Source organism: Pongo pygmaeus, chromosome 11, assembly GCF_028885625.2.
Source record: "Pongo pygmaeus isolate AG05252 chromosome 11, NHGRI_mPonPyg2-v2.0_pri, whole genome shotgun sequence".
Taxonomy (NCBI): domain Eukaryota; kingdom Metazoa; phylum Chordata; class Mammalia; order Primates; family Hominidae; genus Pongo; species Pongo pygmaeus.
The window spans coordinates 127406502-127422660 of NC_072384.2; the positions used below are offsets into that span (position 1 = coordinate 127406502).

The 16159-nt window shown below is 39.7% G+C and overlaps 1 long non-coding RNA gene across 2 annotated transcripts; it reads left to right on the top strand.

The window, feature by feature from the left end:
• The first annotated feature begins 143 nt into the window (after window positions 1–143).
• On the top strand, window positions 144–15404 carry LOC129032153 (uncharacterized). 2 transcript variants are annotated; one of them, XR_010122892.1, is made up of 5 exons: window positions 144–4729; window positions 7448–7587; window positions 8371–8619; window positions 9213–14285; window positions 14861–15404. It is a non-coding gene; the product is annotated as an uncharacterized LOC129032153 (long non-coding RNA). The 2 variants fall into 2 exon arrangements; XR_010122891.1 differs by having other exon boundaries at window positions 8371–14285.
• The last annotated feature ends 755 nt before the right edge of the window (window positions 15405–16159 follow it).

Genomic DNA, 16159 nt, shown 5'->3' on the forward strand with positions numbered 1-16159 from the left:
CGGCGGGAGCAGGCGGGGGTGTTTGGGTGGCTACCCGAAAGCACGAGGGGAGTCTGGGAAAACGGGAGGGGGCGAGCTCCGGAAGACGCAGGAGTGAGGGTGGGGGGCGACGGGGGGGGCACTGCGGCTACAGAGCCCCGAGTGGGAGGCCGGGGGGAGGCGGGGGCGCCGGAGCTGGGCTGCCTCTTACCTATCAGGTAAGACTGACCCACGGGAGGGAGGTTTCTAGTCAAGGCTGTTTCCCCCAGGAAATTTAAAAGCTAGATTTCGGCTTCAGGGCGATAGGCCATGGTGAGGGGATCTGTGTTTTTGTAAGGTTTTTCTAAAGGACTTCTGGGCCAGCCTTCCACCTTGGGATCCCCAGATTTGCTGCCGTGAGGTACCTGGAAGGAACAGAGGGACGCCCAAGGGCAGTGACTGGGGGCAGTTATGGTCACTGCAAAAGGAGAACAGGGATCCCCAGGAAGTGTCTCACGTCCGGCGCTGTGGAATTAGCTGCTGATCAAGTAGAGAGAAAATGTAAATATCACCTTTTCTCCTGCTCCCCTTGCCCATCCGAGTGATGGGGGGACTCACACCTAAGGCTGAGGGCATGGGGGAGGGGAAATGAGAGGTCCCTTATCATATTCCGAAGTCTATCCGTGACTCTAAAAAGCTGTTAGGGACCTTCAGAGGGTTCATAAGGCCAAAACCCTACTGTGCAAATATTGGCTGAAATGTTTGTTTCACACACAGCTCCCACACCCATTGAACCACCCTATAAATTTTTAACCTTGACCACAAGGATAATAGGGAGAAAACAAGGATGGTGCCAGCTCAACTGTACAGGAAAATGGGTACTTCATGAGTGGACCAGATCAGCAGCCTGGGTCTACTTGAAGCGCCCCTTTCAGGGTCACCTTGCGGTATCAGTCTCCCCACAAACAAACGCTCCCCAAAGTTTTTTTATTTTTTAAGCTGACCTATAAACAAGCAGTTTGTCCCTGCTTGCTCGCCTGGCACTAAGGACCCACAGAGATGTCACTCGGTTTAATGCTGTCTCATTTTGATGCCTGGCCCGTTTGGGGTTGCCGCCCCTTTACTACGCCGGGACCCTTCTCGGTCTCAGGCTCCCAGGCACTGCAGGATGCTGGCAGGGCACTCAGCAGTCGAGGCGCTGGGCATGCTCAGTGACCGGGACCCGCCGGGCCGCGGGGGAGCGCGCCTCGGCCCAATGCGGACTGAGGGGCGGAGCGAGTTTCCCGGGGAGGCCTGCTGATTGGTGAGATGGCCTGTTTTTCAAGCCTTGCACTGCAGAGGGAAGGTGGGGGTAGAAGGGTTGAGGGTACCAAGGTAGGTTGCAAAGCGTAGTAAAAAAAGAAAAAGAAGAAGATGATGATGATGAAGGAGAAGAAGAACCATAGGCGCCATTCAGAGGCGTGCGATACGTAAATTAGGGGGATTGGGCATCTGCAGAGGGGCTCCTCCCCACCCAAGCCTGGGAGCCTCTCGTTTCTCCTCTCCCTTTCCTGTTCCCGGTCGTCATGCAGCCTCATCTAAACCTGGTTAATCTATAATTTGAGTACACATGTTGAGTTGAAAGCCCTCCCTTCTTTTCCTCTGACAGCTTGGTGATGTGGGCACACGTGCCCACTACAGCAAGGCTATTAATAGCAGATATTTGGAAATGGAAGCGAGGCGGCACTCACAGTGACCGAAATTCTGGGGGTATAGAGTGCCTTATAGGGGGTAGGGCAGGGAGGTGCAGAATAAAGAAGCCTGAAGTTGGTGGAAAAGTGTAACTGTGTGCCTGATTTTACCCTAGACAAGAAAAAAGAGAGATTATAAAAGGGTTGTTTACTAGTAACATTGTAATCCAGATAAGGCCAAAGGGCTTTTTACAGGTTTGATGTTTAGCTCTGGGATGGGGGTAGTGGAGTACTTAACATTTTGTAAGATAACAAATCAAATCCATAGACATTTACTTTTCAAATGGCCCTGTCCCTACCTCCGTCCCTCCACCCCCCACCCCCCAAAAAAAAGCTAAATAAAGGTACCATACCTCTATGGGGGAAAAAATACTCTTTTCTGGAAGGAGGGGAGGGTTGGAAAATTTATTTGCACGTACTTTACAATTATCTTCATAGGAAGGATTTTGATCATAAAAAGCTAATTATGATAATAAACCTCTTAAGAAATATATATCTCAGTGTTAAAGCATTTCTGCTTTAAAAAACACAATTTTAGTTGCTAAATATTCGATAAAAATTATGAAATAAGCCTCACTACTGTGACAAATTATGTTCAGACCAATGGGGTTTCCTATGGAAGATAATCACTGATCATAGGATATTAGTTCCATTTTTTCTACTTGCTGATGTTTTACTACCAATTTAAAGGTGGTTAATATTTGTTATAATTATACTACAGTAAATTCAATTGTTCTCTACAATTGTTTTATTAATGGGCTAACTGGAAATGCATTTACATTTGGTTCATGTAATATATAGAATAGAAAGAGACGCGTTTGTGGGAACTCACTGAAGTAATGCTGAGCAGGTATGGGTATTATTCTGTCACCTAAGCTAAATTAGTCTTTTGGTGTATCGTAATGAAATACACTGTATGAAAAATTTACTCCCTACTGAAAATTCACGGAACAGAAGAACAAGCTATTACCAAAATCTGTTGCTCAATGCTGCCATCTATAGGAGAGTTAGAGCCGATTTGTGTAATATGCTAAGGTTCATTTTAAAAGAGGGCTAAAATAGTGATTCATCACAACATTGCAACAGCTACGTTGATGTCACTAATACAGTCCTAATTCAAGGAGTTAAGGGTTTACATGCTATGGATGCACTTTGGGGCAATGGGTCTACAACTAGCTTTAAAATTGAATTATTGGTTTATGTATGATACTATCAGGAAAATAATGCAAAATTTATAGATTATTACATATATCTGTAAAGTGCTTGAGTTGGGTGGATGTAAAACTAAACATTTCAAAATTATAAAACACTTTTTGTATCAAAACATGTTTTCCTTAAGATATATGGTCAAACTGGAGGAGCTATTTAAATACTGGCATCTCTTAGAATTAATTTTGACAATTTAGAACAGTGCTTGAAGGACAATTGAATGTGGATTTTCTCACTTTAAGATCTGTTTTTATTTTAAGATGGCTCAATAGTAATAAGCATTTGAATGCCTACTCTGCAAGGCAGTATGAAATATATAAAAAGACAGCTTCTTACAGCTTTGATGGGGTAATAAGAGAGTACAAAATAACAATAGTTGATGACTAAAATGTGTGTGTGTGAGAGAGAGAAAGAGAGAGATGTCAAATAACAAACAAGTGGTATTTACTTTCATGATGGATGAAATAACTACTTAATTTTTACAGAAGAGAGGAGCCTTAAGCTTGAACTTGAAATGGGCTATAACTCAGATAAATGGCAATTATTTTTTCCCACTCAAGTTTTTTGGAACTTCTACTTGTGTTAGGCACTAGGCTGGACACTGAGGATTTAGATATCAAAGACATGCTGCCCACAGGAAACTTACATTGAAAATGGCAGATGGACACAATTGCAGAGCACTATAATCTCTTTTGTGGAAAAAATAGGCACAGGGCAAATGAGATCACATAACAACCAATTGCCTTCTGACATAAACATTATCAGTTACAGACAGTGCAATTTGGGAATCTGAAAGATGCCTCTTCCCTTAAATACTTTGTTTTCTCAAGTAATTAAAATCTTTCATCTGTTTAATTTAAAAAATATATAAAATAGGCCAATTAAAAGTGAGCTGAAAAGTCACACTTGGCTTGTAAATCAGCTAGATCAGAGCTTCTCCAACCTGAGGATCTTGTTAAAATGCAGGTTCTGGTTAAATGCAGAAGGTCAAGGGCAGTCTGAGGCATTGCATTTTTAACATACTCTAGGTGATGCTGATTCTGCTGGGTGAGTAGCATAGTTCTAATGACTGATGATTAATTGAAAGATAATTAATTTGGTGCTGTGACATGCAAGCAAGGCACTTATACTTTAGTATTATATACATATACAAAGAGAACAACAGCAAGAAAAATCCTACTTAACTGAGGCTTCATTGTATTTGGGCTCCTCTCTTTTCAATCACAGGCATCAAATCTTTCTGGTAAGCATGAAGAGTTATTATCAAACAGTTGTGTTAGTGTTTTCCAAGGTGTAATTAAAAATAGAGATTTCTTACCTCATCCCAGTCCTACTGAACCAAAATCTCTTAGGGAAGGATGGGCCCCCCAGCATTTGCAGTTTAAGCAGCATTACAAGAGATTATTATTTACATTAAAATTTAAGAATCATTGGCTTAAACACAAACAAAAACATGTAATTATATTCTTCCAGAATTGGCAAATGCACAGCCTTAACCAGTCAACAAACATCTTCACCTGTGGGCTGTTTACTACAGCTGGGTGAAGCAGGGAATGACCCAAACCTGCATGAGTCTCCCAATAAGAAATGATTTTTCCTTTGAAGAAAATCAATTACTGGCAATCAGCTAGTGAGAATCCAGTTCTGCTCTCCTCTTGATTTCATCCCTCATCTCTTCTAGATAACTGAGGGAAAATGAATGCACCAAGAACTAACATGGGATTTTGGAAAGATAGTAATGCCCTCAACAGATGATTTCAAAACATTTGCTGTTTGGGGAGCAAATAAAGCATGAAATAAACAGATGGATGAGGTTGGAAGAAAGGAGAGAGGTGAAAACTCCATGCCACTGTTTAATTCTTTCACTTCAGAAATTCTACTGATTGATTGGTGATTTGGGGGGTGGTGAGGAGAATCCATAACTGATATTTGTCTAAAAAACTTGGTCCTGGTCCAGACATAATAGCTCATGCTTGTAATCTCCGCAATTTGGGAGGCAGAAGCAGAAAGATCCTTGAGACCAGGAGTTCAAGGTTGCAGTGAGCTATGATCATGCCACTGCACTATAGCCTGGGTGACAGAGTGAGACTTTGCCTCTAAAAGTAAATAAAAAGATGACTAGCTTTTTCTTTTTTTAATTTTCTTGATTTCCTTAACTATTATATTCTCATTTTCTTGTTTGATAAGGATCAGGGGTCTGCCAGTCAATTTGTATCTTAGACAATGCCACTAACGTTTTTGGTCGTTTAATCCAGAGAAAGAACCCCCAGCTGTTTCTTTTTTTTTTTTTTTTTTGAGGCAGAGTCTTAGTCTCATCCATGCTGGAGTGCAGTGGCACCATCTCAGCTCACTGCAACTTCCACCTCCCAGCTTGAAGCAATTCTCCTGCCTCAGTCTCCTGAGTAGCTGGGATTACAGGCATGCCCTACCATGCCCAGGTGATTTTTGTATTTTTAGTAGATACAGAGTTTTATCATGTTGGCCAGGCTAGTCTTGAACCCCTGACCTCAGGTAATCCACCCGCCTTGGCCTCCCAAAGTGCTAGGATTACAGGCGTGAGCCACCACGCCCAACCACTGTTTCTTATATTTGAACAGCCAAGTGTTATTACCTAGATAAGCGTATGCTTAGAAAGATTGCAGACTTTACAACACCTTTTGCTGGTTTTGCCCCCTTCTTTATCTTAAATTTGTCTTTTTGATGCAGTGCACTCTAAACTTTCTAAATTTAAATTTATATTTAAAGTATAAAATTTGATAGCCCCAAAATGTCTTCACAGTAATCCCTCAACTTCATTTGTTTATTTTTTAATGTGAATTTCAGTAATGATGAATGTCCCATGCCCTCTATTCAGTGGGCAGGATCTAGAGGTAGAGCTAGTTGGTTTTACTGTTGGTCATATTAACAAAGAATTGCTGGGTCACCATGGCCCCCTCATTCTTCTTACATCCCCTCCTCAATTGCAAGGCAAATCATCATAAATTTTTCTCAGTAATGATGGATATTCCGTGCCCTCTATTCACTTGGCAGGGTCTGGTGGTAGAACTAGTTAGTTTCACTAACAAAGAATTGCTGGGTCACCATGGCCCCCTCATTCTTCCCACATCCTCTCCTCAACTGCAAGGTTAACGACCATCTCTCTCTCTCTCTCTCTTTCTTCTTCTTCTTTTTACTGGGTCTCATCACTCCAAGGTTCTTCATTTTAAGAAAGAAAAAAAAACTGACTAGAAGCTTAAGGACATTAGTTTTCTGTGGACTGGGAAGATACAAGTTAATTTGAACTTAAGAAATTTGTAATTACATCACTACCTGTGATATTGTCTGGTGTGACTCTACAAGTGAGCAGAGGGTTACCCATATCAGAATCACCTGTGGAATTGTTCCAATCAAAGCTTCCTGCATCCCACCTCTGATCCTTCTAAATCAGATCTTCTGTAGGTCAATGTGTATTTCCCCCATTTCCCATTCCCACCTGCATGAGTTTTATGTATGCTAAGATTTGAAAGCCACTGATCGGCCTATCTCTAAAATCCTAGATTACAAATGAAGACATTAGGAAATATATGCAATATTAACCTCCAGCAACTGTCACAAGTTTGGTCAATAGTTTTTCTGAAACATTTTACTGCAGTGACTTTAAAACTTTTGACCATGACCTGCAGTAAAAATACATTTATAAACACATTGAACATCAGTGCACACACACACACTCAGACTCACTCATGACTAAATACAACTTACCCTTGCTACCTGCAATGCACTCAGATCTTTTTACTTTCTTTTTCTCTCCTTTCTCTCAATCTCACACTTTCTCTTTTTCTTTTAATGCTTTCTAAGACCCACTAAATTAATTTCCCAGCACTAAGGTGTCATGACCTACAGTCTGAAAACACCAACTTTCTATATGAATATTTCTGAATTCAAAAACAGAACAGAACAATGATCATCTCTAGATCCTTGGATGCACCACCAATAGAACCCCCAAGGAGGAAATTCACAATGCTTCCAATGGATTCGAGTTTACTTAATATTATTTTTGGTACTAACCAAGAATGATTTTTTCACTGCTTTTTTTTCTTAAGCGGTTGGGCACCAGTCTGTCCCTACTAAGCAATGAAATCTGATGCACTTACAGTTTTCATACAGTGGAAATCTGAAGACAGGCAAAAGGCAAATTAAGAACACTGAATGTGATTCAGTTACTATTTTAAAAAATAGACATTTATCATCACTTCCCAATATTATTTCATTGTGATAATTGAGCTAATGTTGTTTGCTATATAAAGTATTGGAGGAAAAGAAGTTAGAGATTATAAATGTATTTAAAATGTATTCTTGTAAATTTGTATTTTATTTTTGCATCAGTTTTGGATTGGGGTTAAAGGAGAAAATAGCTGTTTTCTTTTATAAAGAAGAAAAATTTTTAAAAATTGCTTACCAGGAATTTAAATTATTAGTTTTATTAATAACATTAGTTTCACAAAAACTAGATAAAATGTTGCTATTTTGTATTTCTTAATTTACCAAACATAAATGTCTTTGATTCCTAGGAAATTAAAATTTTAAGGGCTAATTCCCCTTCATTCAAGAAATATTTACTATGATGAAGACATGTTCCATGCAGAGGAAATGGCCAATGCAAAGAGCCCCTGACTGGAGGGCATTTGGCACATTCTAGGAGAGTGAGGAGGTAAGTGCAGTGGGAGCAGAGTGAGGAATGGGAGAATAGGAGTCAGCATGCTTAGTGAGATAACAGTGGACACAATCATAAGGGATCATGTAGGCCTTTGTAAGGACTTTGGTTTTCACTCTGGGAGGGGAAACCAATGGAGGGTGTATAAATACAGCAGTGATGTAATCTGACATATTTTAAAGACACTCTAGGCTGGGCACCGTGACTCAGACCTGTAATCCCAGCACTTTGGGAGGCCAAGGAGGGCATGGTGGCAGGCATCTGTAGTCCCAGCTACTCCAGGGGGCTGAGTCAGTAGAATCGCATGAACCAGGCAGGTAGAAATTGCAGTGAGCCGACATCGCGCCACTGCACTCTAGCCTGGGTAACAGAGCGAGACTCTTGTCTCAAAAAAACAAAACAAAACAAAACAAAAAAAAGACACTCTGGAAGCTCTGTTGGAATAGACTGTTGGGAGGAGGACAGGGGTAATGGCAGAAGCAGACCTCGTAAAAGGCTACTGCAGAAATATTGTCAAGAGATGATGGTCATTCGTAAAGATGGTGAGAAGTAGTAAAGTTCTGAATATATTTTGAGGGCAGCATCAGCAGAATTTGCAGGTGGTTTGGATGTGACATGGAAGAAAAAGAATGTAGGATGACTCCAAGATTTTTTTTACTTGTACAACTGAAAAGATAAAATCACCATCAACTGAGACGGTGTATCGGTTTTCTATGGCTGGGTTAAGAAACTACTCTAAAGGAATAATTATGAAACATCAACTCTTTTATTATGCTCTAGGATTCTATGGGCCAGGAATTCAGACAGGGCACTGTGTTGATGGCTTGTCTGTGTCCCGGCTGGAATGGCTCAAATGGTTGTGTGACTATTTGACTTGAAAGGCTGGAGCCTGGAATCATTTGAAACATTGTTCACTCATGTGTCTGGCACCTGGGTTAGAATGACTGAAGGCTACATCAACTAGAGTACTTACATCTGGTCTCTCCATGTGACTTGGACTTTTCACAGCGTGGAGGCTGGATTTCAAAGGTGAGCGTCTGAAGAGAGACCATCTCAAGAGTTAACATGCCAAGAGGGAGCTTCTAGAGAGGAGGTGTTCCAAGAGAATCAGACAGAAGTTGTGTAGCCTTTTATGACCTTACCTCAGAAGTCAGAGCTTCATTTCTACTGTATGTATCCTATTGATCAAAGTAGACACGAGCCCACCCAGATAAAAGGGCAGGGAACCTAGACCACAGTTCTTGATGGAAGTAGTGTCAAAAAAAAAAAAAAAAAACTTGTAGTCATTGTTTTAAACTACCACAGATTGAAATACTGTGGCTGAACAGGAATGGGGAAGATGGGAGAAGATCAGGAGTTTGGTTCTAGACATGCTGAGTTTCAGGTGCTTATTGATCCTCCGAGTGGAGATATCAAGTAGGCATTTGTATATATAAACTAGAGTTGAAAAGATGAGTCTGGGCTCAGGTATAAATGTAAAGGTTGTCAGCCTATGAGTAGGATTTAAAGCCCATGATACTGGATAAAATCATCAAGAAAGAGAAAGTAGATAGAGAAAAGAAGAGGACAAAGATGCCAGCAAGGGAGACAGAAGAACAACCAGTAAAGTTGCTCTCTTTTAGGCAGGAAGACACCATATCAGGAAAAAGAGAGTGAACAACTGAGTCAATTGCTGCTGTTGGTCAAGTCAGAAGAAGACTTGGAATTAACATAAGATCTAGCGTCATGTTTGTGTTATGTGTAAGATATTAACATTGATCGCAGATGCACACAATGTTTATGATCTGACTGAATTCTTTAGTGGAATCATAAAAGTTCAACACACTCAGATGTGTACAGTAGGTTAGTAGAGTTTGTAGGGATAATTATTATGGCAATATATTTTATATTTCCTAAATAACTTTAACTTGAAAAATTCCTGTGAGGATAGAGATACTAAAGTACAGTGCATGCTATGTTTAGTCTCACTATGCAATTTAGTCTTCTTGTCTCTAAGATTAGACTTCTAAACATTCTTAAGATTTTGAGAAAGAGAGGGAGAGAGAGAGATACTCATATTAATAGGAAAAATTACCAAGATATGTCCTAATTTTTAAACCAAATATTTTAAAATATTTTAGACAAACGTTTATATGTAGGAATCTACTTCTAGATTTATTAGTCTTTGCTGATTTAAAACTTTACAAAATAACAAATAATATCTTTCACCTTTTTAAAAACTATTTTAAAAGATTAATGTAAGGTAATTTAGTGCAAAAGACAAATATCAATACCAACACCTAGTTTTAAGTTGGAAAATGTGAAATAAAATCTTATGTAAAATACATCAATACCCAACAATATAATAATAATGTAACATAAAATTACCATGTCATTGGTGGGACACACAATTTACTAAAGTGTAAAAACCATAACATAACTCTTGGAATCTCTATAGAACTACAAAATATAGTTGATGCTTGAACAATGCAGGCATTAGGAGTGGCAACTCCACAAAGTTGAAAATCTGCATATATCTTTAGACTCTCCAAAAACTTAACTTCTAATAGCCTACCATTGACCAGAAACTGTACTGATAATGCAGTAGATTAGTGCATATTTTGTATCTGCATTATGTACTGTATTTTTAAAATAAAATAATCTAGGGAAAAGTGAATATTGACGGGGCACGGTGGCTCATGCCTGTAATCCTAGCACTTTGGAAGGCTGAGGTGGGTGGAACACCTAAGGCTGGGAGTTCAAGATCAGCCTGGCCAACATGACAAAACCCCGTCTCTACTAAAAATATAAAAATTAGCTGGGTTTGGTGGCAGGCACCTATATTCTCAGCTACTTGTAAGGCTGAGGCAGGAAAATCGCTTGAACCCAGGGAGGCGGAAGTTGCAGTGAGCCGAGATCACACCACTTCACTCCAGCCTGAGCAAAAGAGCAAGACTCCATCTCAAAAAAAAAAAAAAAAAAGTGAATGTTAAGAGAATCATAAGGAAAAGAAAATATATTTACTACTCATTAAGTGAAAGTGGAGCATCCTAAAGATCTTCATCCTCATCATTTTCAGATTGAGTAGGCTGAGGAGGGGGAAGAAGAAGAGGGCTTCGTCTTGCTGTCTCAGTGGTGGCAGAGGCATAAGAAAATCTTGGATAAATGGATCCATGCAGTTCAAACCCCTGTTGTTCAAGGGCCAGCTGTATGCTTAAACACATCCCTGGGGGTTGTAAAACTAATGTTACTGTTGTTTTCATTTTGCAATTTTTCCATTTTGATATAAAAGCAAAAGTACAGCTAATCCATGTACAATTTATTATAGGCCAACTGAGAATAGCAGAGGACTCATCCCACCTTTCCCACATGGTGACTTGCCCCACTCCCCCAGGTGACCTTGCTTGTGCATGTGGATATTTGCTCAGATTAGCAATGTTTCCCACAAAATTGCTTGCTCTCTTTCATTCTGTCCGTGGTTGGTTGTGGTTTATTTGTTGATAACTGAGACTATTTAAAAATTGCCAAAACAAAAGCCATTTCTTTTCTCCCCGAATAGCCTCATTTTTTCTATTCCCTGTTTCCCCTCCTATTACATTTCCAGGGACTCTAAAACAGAGCTCATGATGGTTCAGGACCACGGAGAGCGCAAGGAAGGGGAACTACCGAAGCATTTTAGTCCTGCGGGTGGGGAAAGAGATGATCCTAAAATTGTTTTTATTTTTTTGTTTTTTTTGAGAGGGAGTCTCGCTCTGTCACCCAGGCTGGAGTGGAGTAGCACGATCTTGCCTCACTGCAACCTCTGCCTCCTGGGTCCAAGCGATTCTAGCGCCTCAGCCTCCTGAGTAGCTGGGATTACAGGTGTGCACCACCATGCCCAGCTAATTTTTTGTATTTTTAGTAGAGACAGGGTTTTGCCATGTTGGCCAGGCTGGTCTCCAATTCCTGACCTCCAGTGATCCACCCCCCTCAGTCTCCCAAAGTGCTGGGATTACAGGCGTGAGCCACCACGCCCGGCCAATCCTGAAATTGTTGCTGGACAATATTTATTTAAAAGACATTATTGTAAAGAGTAACAGTGGAATTCTGGCTCCTTGAAATTTGAGCGGAATGATTTTTCTGGACATTCGGCCGGTGCTTTCTAAGTTTCTCCACTGAATTCTATCTAATGACAGATGAGAGGACACTGAAAGTAGGAGTAGCCATAAGTCATCAGTGCAAAATGTCTTTTGAAGTTTGCATTTATTGATTGCTACCATTTATGTAAAGTTTTACAGTTTTGACAGTCATAGGGTGCACCAATCCACCATAGAAGAGAATTAAGTCATGCGGACACAGGAGGGTTTAGAATGGATGAGTAGAGGAGTGTGTGCAGGCTCCAATCCCCAAAGTCTCTAGGACTGTCCTAGAACCTGCAGCTCATCTGTTAATTCTGTCAACTACCCAGGATCCTCTCAAGAATTATCCCCCCACACCCACCTTTTAAATTTCCTCGAGCTAGTTTCATTTGAGTTTTGTCACTTGCAACTGAATGAGCCCTGCTAATGCAGATAGATTCAATTGAGAAGGGGAATTCTAGGCTAGGAGTACAAGGTTACAGGCAAGGAGACAGGAACATAGCTTGGGATTTCCTGGGGCAGTGAGAAAACTGACTTTAAAAAAATGGAATGGTTTCCAAAGTGTTTGTACAACTTTTCTGTATGGCAATGGGTAGGAGTATAAATTCTTTCAGCTTCTTCTGAGGGCAGTTGAACAAGAAGTATAAAAATTTTGAATGCTGATAGCATTTGACCTAGCAATTCCACCTCTAGAAATAAATTCTACAGTAGTAATCTTAAAAACGTATTCACTGAAATGTTATTTTATCATAGAAAATGTCGAAACAGCATACGTGTCCATCAATAGAGAACTTGCTAAATGATTTATACTATCTTTACATATTGAAATATGCATAGCCATGGAAGATAATTTAGTAGATCTATATGTCCCATTATGGAACAATCCCCATGGGGGGAAAAAAGTAAGGTGCAGAACTGTATCATAGATGTTCTCTCTCTCTGTCTCTCTCTTTTTTTTTTTTTTTTGGAAAGCACATGTATGCTTTTATAGACACAGAAAAATTCTAGAATGGCAAACAAGATATCTTTGCAATAGTTTTTTTCTGGGAGGGGATTCATTTAAAAAAAATTCTCCCATATTGCTTGTTTTGTTTTGTTAAACACATCCATGTATTCCTACTTGGGTTAAGCCATGATAACTAAATATGATTAAAGTACAGAACAATAAAAACGTTAGAGATGTATACGTAAATATCACTTCCTTAGGAATTTCTAGGTAGGTACTATTTTAAGCCCTCTACATATATTATTTCATTCAATCCTTGGAGCAACTCTAGGAGGGAGGTGTTATCCTCTAATTGCAGATGAGCTTGATGAAACTTAAAGAGTAATGATGCCTTGAGTCCATCCTCTGGCTCCAAAGCCCTTGTATTTAACTGTTCTCCCTTTTGCATCCCTGTGCTAAGGTGACTTTGCTATAATATCCACAAGGAAGAATTTCTGTGTAAAAACTAGATTTCCTTGCAGGCAGTCTATCAGTGATATCCAATAAAGACTCAATAATGGCTAACAATACAAACCACACACACAAGAAAAACTTCTCCTTTTGTACCAGGTACTTAGATTAGGTGCAGTGGTTTTCTTAAACTGATTATCAAGGTAAACACCGCCTCACACATTTCAGCAGAGAGCAGTGGTTTCTCTCTCCAGCAGTGGGAGCCATTGAATCAGGACAATGCCACACAGTTGGGCTTTCATGTTAGATAGATCACTCTTGTGGTTTTAGGGGATGGCATTATAAGAGAGGAGATTGGAGACAGGGGGGCTATTGTCATGCAGATTTGTTGGATGTCCACCCAGCATTCACTTTTTCCATCTTTTGCCAGGAATACACTACATAGTATCACCAGTCATTTTATAGAATGGCAATTAGATTAGGCTTATGTCTGCACTGCCTTACTTCACTCAGCTCTGTCACTTGCCATCACTGCAAATGCCGACAACTTAGTGCCTTTCATGCTTCAAGTATCAATAAGATAGGAATAGTAATAGTATCACATTGAATTATTGTGGAGTTTTGAACAGATGATACTTCTGTTATCGTGCTCAATAAATATTAGCTGTCTTCCTCCTTATTGTTGTTGTCCTCAACTATGTATTTTAAATGGGATTAGTCACACCACTCCTCATGTACCCCACCCATTAATACCTGACTCCTTTGCAAAACAAAGCTTAGCATATAGTGGTGGGGATTACAAAATCGTTACAGAAATTTCATATGTAAAGAAGAGGCAAGAGTTGGCCAGTTTGACACTTCCTTAACCTATTTTATTTTTCTTAAATATTACAATATCACCAGATATACTTTCTATTTATTTCCTCTCTGAGAGTATGCAATTTGTCTGATTTGTTGGTTTTTGGGTGAGTGATAAATACGAGTTCAATAAAGGGGGTGAAGAAATCATTCCATGAGTGGGACTGCATGAACAATGGAGAAAAGTCATGAAGGAAAGATGACATTCCGTGTGGACTGGAGTAAAGTGAACATGATGCCTTGTCTATAAAGGGGATCATACATTTAAAGCATTCAGCAACCTGTAACCAACACAACAGTCATTCCAAGAAGAAGAGAGTATGAGCTTTTAGAGGGGAAGAAAAGTATCCTCTTTCCTTGAGAAGCATTCAGAGCATCTAGTATCACACTTGGGATATAGCAGGCATTTGGTACTCAATTAAAGAATAGAATGTGATTAAATAACTTTGAGGGCCCACATGGATGACTTTGAATACGGATCAAAAGTTTGGACTTACCTTGTCAGTAATGAGGAGCCTTTGGTATGATCAACAGGAGAAGTAACATAAGCACATCTGAGATATAGAGTAAAATGGAAACCTTGAGCAAAGGTAGGCTAGTTAGGAGTCTGTTTCAATAGACCAAAGGAGATGGAGAGCATGAGGGGCTCAGTTAGTCTTGTGGTGGTGGAAATAAAGAGGAAAAAGCAGGTGCAGAAAACATTCAGAGGAGGAAACAATGGGCTGTTGAAACAAATTGGATATTTGGGACAATAGCAAGAGAAAAGTCAAAGATAACTGGGATTTTAATCCTGAGCAACTGGTAGGCTAGTGAGACATCTAATCACCCTCCCCGTCTCCTTCCCCAGAAAGTTAATTACTCACAGAAAAAGCATTAGCCAGAAGTCAGCATGTTTACATCACTTCCTTAACCCTGCAAGTACACATTGGTGATGCAGGTGGCCAAGACAGGTGCTGCACACACTGGATTACAGCATGGAAGAGGAGCCCAGGGTCATGGAGGCACCCAGCAAGTGGCAAAATATGGGCACCTTGACCTACTGGGTTGCCTATGTGACCAGCTACAGAAGCTACTCAGTATCAGGAGCTGGAGCTGCCTGCAATCTGGCCACTCAGCAAGAATTTTCAGAGACTGTTTCTATCCCATAGTGGATGCTCCTTCCAACACCATTCTTTTAAAGTGCGCACATCTGATCACTTTCCAAGTATAAATGGCCTGAATTTATTTTCCTTTGTTTACCAAAATCCAACCTAAGTAATTTTTTTCTTTCCATACTCCTTATTCATGAACCCTAATTGTTGGTAACTTTGAGAGCACTGGTCGTCTTAATTTCTTACCACTAATGACATGACAGGTCAATTTCTGTAATAAGTACAGCTGAAATTATTTTTCTATCTTCTAACATAATATTTTGTCTTGAATGCTTTGCTAGAATCTTCCTTCTGGAATCCCACTTTTTATGTAGTTTGGAGATTCTCTTTTCTAAAATAAAGATTAGCATGTAAGATAATAAAGTTATTATATATTTCATCCAAACTGTAAAAATACATTGAATATTTTACTTCTTAATTCCTCTAGGTAATATAAAAGTATTTTAGACAGTTTTATATTGTATTAATTGAAGCATATCAAAGTTGATTGATTTCTAAAGACTGTGAACTTAACCCACATAAGAGGAGGCAAAAGTAAAGATTAGAACTTGCCATTTCTATTCCAGTCCATTAATTCTAGCTTAAGCTATTTCTGGTAAGTGTGTACCCTGGAGAAAAAAAAAAATGTTATTTGAAGAGTGGTCACTATATTTGTTTCTAGCAAAACTAAAGTTTTAAAATTCCAGTTCCTCAACAAATGGAAGATGGAATTTTCCAGTTCTTCAAAGTATGATTTTTAGGACTTGCTACTAAAGGTTAAATTTTCTCTCTCTGTTATAACATATTCATGGATCCTTTAGACATTAAAGTAAAGGTGGAGTGGAAGAGTAGAAAATAACAGAATCTATTTATAGCTTTAGGTTTTCTTATGAATTGCCCCCTGCTCTGTGTCTAGTTTGTGACATGATGCTGATAGCATGTCTATTGGTGTGTAGGTGACGCTGCCTTCAGCTAGAAGCTGGATTCAACAACATTAGGCTGACTTGCAGGCCACAAAGCCTCTGACTAAGGTCATCACATCTGGCACCAGATTTGATGTCAGGAGCTGATGTTCTTTTCACCTTCTT